The sequence below is a fragment of the Dermacentor silvarum genome, chromosome 1 (assembly GCF_013339745.2).
Source record: "Dermacentor silvarum isolate Dsil-2018 chromosome 1, BIME_Dsil_1.4, whole genome shotgun sequence".
In the NCBI taxonomy this organism is placed as follows: Eukaryota; Metazoa; Arthropoda; class Arachnida; order Ixodida; family Ixodidae; genus Dermacentor; species Dermacentor silvarum.
The window spans coordinates 187,823,016-187,828,628 of record NC_051154.1 but is presented as its reverse complement, the minus strand read 5'-3'; the positions used below and the strand labels follow the sequence as shown (position 1 = coordinate 187,828,628).

Here is a 5,613-nt window from a genome sequence, read left to right as displayed (position 1 = left end):
TGACATATCTTGTATATCATATCATTGTTAGTAATGCATCTTTTACCTTCATAGTACACGTCACTAGTCATTGCCATTATCTTATTCCATGTAGATTTTACGCACTTTACAGCGATTATTTTAGGCCTTTTTACAGCCACGTCACATCTACTTCTCTCAATTCATCACTTCACTGCGAACTAATACTGTCATGGCGCTCTTTGGCCATACCTGGCCCTTGCGACACTAAACTCCAACCATCATCATCAAGGTAAAAAAGAAGAAGAACTTGCATTCACAAGTCTATCTCGTCTATCTTTTAAATAAACCCATCTCATTCATAACGATATTATACAAAATTATTGCATCCATCTGAAGGTACCTACAAAGGAAACAAACAAGAGTATTTCTAAGAAAGCTTCGCAGCGGAAGGCAATGACACCCTGTAATCCGGGGATTCAAACGTGTGCTACTACTTTTCCAGGGCAGATTCTCTAAAAAATTCGCTAACCAAAATGCTAGCTAGCTGTACACAGGTAGAACATGAATCAATAAGTAACACAGAGGACTTAACAACTTCTTAACCTATTGTTTTAACGCGATAGCGTCAAGTGCCCCGTGTCGCAGTAAAGCCGGCGTCGGCAACCGGCGTCGGCGTGCAATGTTGGCGGGTCGCGGAGAAAATCATCCCCAACCACGCAGGGCCTCCGAATATATTTAGGTGCATGTATATGCCACGGCTTCTTATATGACATGCGGTATATGTGGGTTATGTTGCCACACCATTCTATCATTAATGTTCCTCATACCTAATCTTGCATTCTTGGCAAAGCAATTCCTCGGAATTTTGAGAATAACAATCCACAAACAAATGTCATGAAACAAAACACCCACAGCGCATAACTTTTATGTTAAGTCTTCTCAGAGTGAAATATTAAAAGTACGAAACAAAAACGGAAACGTGAAAAATTATGCAATATTTTTTTGGGCGCATCTGTGCAATATCTCCGGGATCGCCCCACGAAAGATGCCGCGTTTCTACCAGAAAGCTCGCCTTCGTGCATAGCGTTCGCTGCCAGTGTTTCCCGGTAACCATTATGGTTGCCTAAGCTGCAGTTGTCGGGAAGCGTGACAAGCAGTCAGGGATCTTGGAATGCTATCGCGTTCCATTCTTAAAAGCGAAGCTTAAGTGTCCTCCAATTTTTTTTGCCTTTTTTGGGGTAGTTCAAAACGAAAAAGTTCTGTGGGGAGTAAAGTCGGTGCCCACCTGTAATTGTATCTCGAGGAAGCTGTTGAACCTTTGGCTTGAATGCTTTTATTTATATTTGCTGTTGGCCATTTTGTTCAGTAGCAGGATGGGTAAAAAAAGCTGTCCATGATAATATAACGAAAAAAAACAGCAGCTTACTCCAGAACTACCTGCACGAAAATATCTCGGAGACCACAAGTTTGGCCATGACACTGATAATGCGCGTAACATAACATACGCACATAATGCTATCACGATATTTCTAAAATGCTTTTTTTTCGTAAAAGACATTTCAACACAGCTTTTAGAAAGTTTCAATGATACTGGAATCTAAAACATACAATGCGAAGCAATTCAATTTTTTTTTTGCATGAGCAACTTAGTGGCGAGCTGCTACTTTTCCGGCAACATCCACCACCAAAAACCGGCCTGGAACATCCTTGCCAAGCCCGACTTTTCTCGGCCCGGAAGTTTTACCTACGTTCACAACACCTGCGTAGAAGTATGACACGGGTACTTTCTTTATGGATTAAGCATGCGGTGCGCCAAATTCAGCTGTCGCTTAAAGTGAACTGCTTAAAGCAGTCGACATTTTGCGTATTCCTGCAACCCACCCATTTTTTTGTAGTTCCGAAACCAAGAAAATTAAATGACCCAAAAATTAACAGATAGGAAATAAACGTCACGAAGGTACAAATATTTAGTGACAACTCTAGAAAATGACTTACAAAGTGCTTGTTTTCAGTATTTTAGTCCTTTGTTTTATGGCAGAGAAGAATATATGAAGCGCCGTCGTGCACAGCAGAAAATCACTCTACTGTTCGATAGGTATTAGGATGTCAATAAATGAGTTGCTTTGACATTGATGACTTACACCACTACACCTTAATGTTTCTACCGCCGGCCTTTGCTTCCATATCGGCCACCAAGAGTAAGTTCCTTTCCACGTAGGAAGAAAAATATGGCATACTGGAAACAACAAAATTAGCATACAAATTCGAAATAAGTGGGTTTAGATATTTAAATAATCTTGGCAACCAGTGGTTGACAGTAGGTGAAATTCTGTGCACGTTATGCGGGCAGACAAAACAAGTAATTGCTGCGCAACACTTAGCGTTACCAAACCTTGAACCACTTGGAATCTAGAACATAAGTTTATTACACGAGCTTCACAGCAAGTGTAGCTGAACCTACTTCACTGGCAGTTCCGGAAATAAGGCCTTCATCAAGAACCTCCACCAAGTCTAGCGTGAAAGCATAAAAGTAAAAACAATATACGCCTGCAAATGAAAAAAAAAAGCAGCATTCCCTACAAGTTTTTCCACAGTAGATTGAGTAGGCAGTGTGCTTTTAACCTCTACAGAAACACAGAGAAACCGAGGAAAGATATGGAACACTTGAGGTTAACCTGAACACTCCTATTTCCGTCCCTACATAGAGGAAAGAAAAAAACTCATTTGAAGAGAACGGAAGGAAGCAAGATGAGTAGGAAAATAGAAATTGGTGCACAAAGTTCTGAAGTCGGCATACATCGCTTTCACAGTTATATGTCACTGATCGCAGTACAAGTGAACTTCATAGGGCAAATTTTTAAAGCCAAGGATCATCTTTTTCGAAAGACACAAAGTTACTTAGAGCACCAGTTTTATCTAAGTCCTGGCGGCATCGTAACCCTAATTTACTGTGGTGTGGGTAATGTTCCCATCACACGCGGCGCCAACTTTTCGCTAACTTTAAATTGTAGAATGAATGAAAGGAAGATAGGAAATATGTTATGAATGAATGAACCACGTTGAGTCTTGTGCCCCTGGTGCTCCTGAACTTTAAAAGCTCTAAAGCACGAGAAATAAAGTTGGCATTTCTTTTGATAGCTTTTTAGTAGTGTGCATGCCACCGGAGATTAATTATAGATGCCCCAGAAACAGGCGTCATCATGGGCGCAACGATTTCTTTTTATTTTTCTTGTTCTTCATAAAGGCGGCACATTTTCCACCTTTAGAATAGAATTGTTGAGGACTTAGGCCCCTTGCAGACCATTTCTAATACTTCACATTTTTATAGTTGCCTTTTCATCTCAAATCAATGTATGCTGTCACCCTGTCACCACGTAGACCACGTCGGACAGCCTCTATACCTATACCTGTGTTTCTTCAACTTCATAAAAGTTTCAGTAACACTTAGTTTCTCATTGTCCCCGATGCTTGCGTAAGGTCAACTTGACTCAAAATAAAGTTGATTTATAAGCACGAAACAAAATGGTTAAACAGTAGCAGTTCAGGCTACATTTGCACTGCTTACACTTACGTTTGAGGACACTTCAACAGCAGCTTTAGCGCTATGAAACCGGGTGGCTGGAGCTGCTGCTTACGGAGATCGATCTGCGAATGTCAAGACCTCGTGAAGTGTGCGATGGTGCACCTTGTTTAGGTATGGAAACCAAGTATACGAGTATGCCATTGCCTCTGCGGTAAAGACAATATTACTATCTGATGAAAATTGCCAGATATTTTATAAAAAGCCCGCAGCGAACTGATACCATACATCATCATCTGTAAGCTTAGTGAAACGTGCTATCAATTTCAGTATTTTATTGACCTCTTGACTAGAGGTTTACCCAGTAAATAACTCATTAATTACTTTTCACTGCTCGCGTAAAGTTGAGGCATAATCTAGCCTGTTTAATAAAATAGTTACTAGAATCATGTTGCTGTTGCCGGCACAGAAATCAGACGTTGAATAGACAATGGCGCAGCTTAAGTATTTCATGCGCTATGTAGAGAAAATGTCGGTCTCAGTTCCTCCTAAATATGTTCGTACTAATGGTACTCGAATGCGGTTTATTGACGACTCAGAAACGCGACCGTCTCAGTAGAGCGTCGGACACCGAGAGCGTGAGCCCATCTTTGTCGGCGGGCCGATGATGATAGTGCGTCCACAGGGCACTATCCCATAGGGCCATAGGGCATAAGTAAAGCAAGCTATAAATTGAAACTTCGCAATATCAAAGAGTGCTAGAGCAGGTTAATAAAACTGATGACGTAGAAAAAATGGACGCCTACACGTACCCAGCTCTAGATAACGGTGATGTATTCGACGTGCTGGTCTGTATTATCTCCAAAATACTTTGTGTGTTTGGATTTATTGATGCTGTATGACTTTATTGTCAACTGCTGGGACCAAACTCTCTGTTTTGAAAATAGTAAACACGCAGGCGCACATATTGTACTGCCCTAAGCAATTTTACCAACCTGAAAGTGCGTCCTTATTAACCGTTTCTTTTTAATCTGTAAGCTTAGTGAAATGTGCTACCGATTTCAGTATTGCAAGCGACTGTGACAGTTTTGATTGCTACATAACCGAAAGCCTTCAATGCAGTGCTCAACGGTATATTGAGGTAATAGTTCAGCGGAAATCCGCTAGGTGGAGATAAGTAATTAAAGGGAAACTGAGACATCCACCCAAATGTAGCAATTTGCTACCTTGGAAACCCAACCGGGTTCCTCGAAAGAAAGCCTCGCAGTTGAAGGAAAATTCGTCCTGGTCCGGGACTCGAACCCGGGACCACCGCCTTTCCGGGGCAGCCGCTCTACCATCTGAGCTAATTGCTACATTTGGGTGAATGTCTCATTTTCCCTTTAATTACTTATCTCCACCTAGCGGATTTCCGCTGAACTATTACCTCATACACTTGCCTTTGCTTCGAGTTGTCGACAAATTCGACTTCGCCCTGCCATCTGCTAGCCGCCTGGTTAGCTCAGATGGTAGAGCGGCTGCCCCGGAAAGGCGGTGGTCCCGGGTTCGAGTCCCGGACCAGGACAAATTTTTCTTCAACTGCGAGGCTTTCTTTGGAGGAACCCGGTTGGGTTTCCATGGTAGCAAATTGCTACATTTGGGTGGATGTCTCAGTTTCCCTTCAACGGTATATTTTGCTACTATTTAGTTTTCTATTCTGCAACAGTCTCATGCTATTATCAATAACCATTCACTTTTATTAAATAACCTTTCGAAATTCGGAGCCCCTAAAACTTATCTGTTCTTTCAGTGGACCTCACTTTTTGTTATGCTCATGCAAGCAGGGATATTTTACCTATGGGAAACACGCCTACAATTAGTTAAAGCTTTCACGATACGGACCTATTTGACAGCCTCCGCGTTTTCATCAGCATCTGCTGCTAAGAAGCCTTAAACGCACATGTCTTTTGTACGGGACCAACATTCTCGCTCTCTGCTTTAATTACTCTTAAGTTTGAAATTATAAAGATTAGGTTATTTATTGTCTCAACTAATTTTGGTAACAACGCAACCACGAACACCTGAGAACTTCATTTATACAGTGTCATACCACATACATGATATTTTCCCATGACAAGTTAATAAACAGAAAT

The 5,613-nt window shown here is 41.4% G+C and overlaps 1 non-coding gene across 1 annotated transcript; it reads left to right on the top strand.

The window, feature by feature from the left end:
* Positions 1 to 4,971: 4,971 nt before the first annotated feature.
* Trnas-gga (transfer RNA serine (anticodon GGA)) lies at positions 4,972 to 5,046 on the top strand. Its single transcript has one exon. It is a non-coding gene; the product is annotated as a tRNA-Ser (tRNA).
* Positions 5,047 to 5,613: the final 567 nt, after the last annotated feature.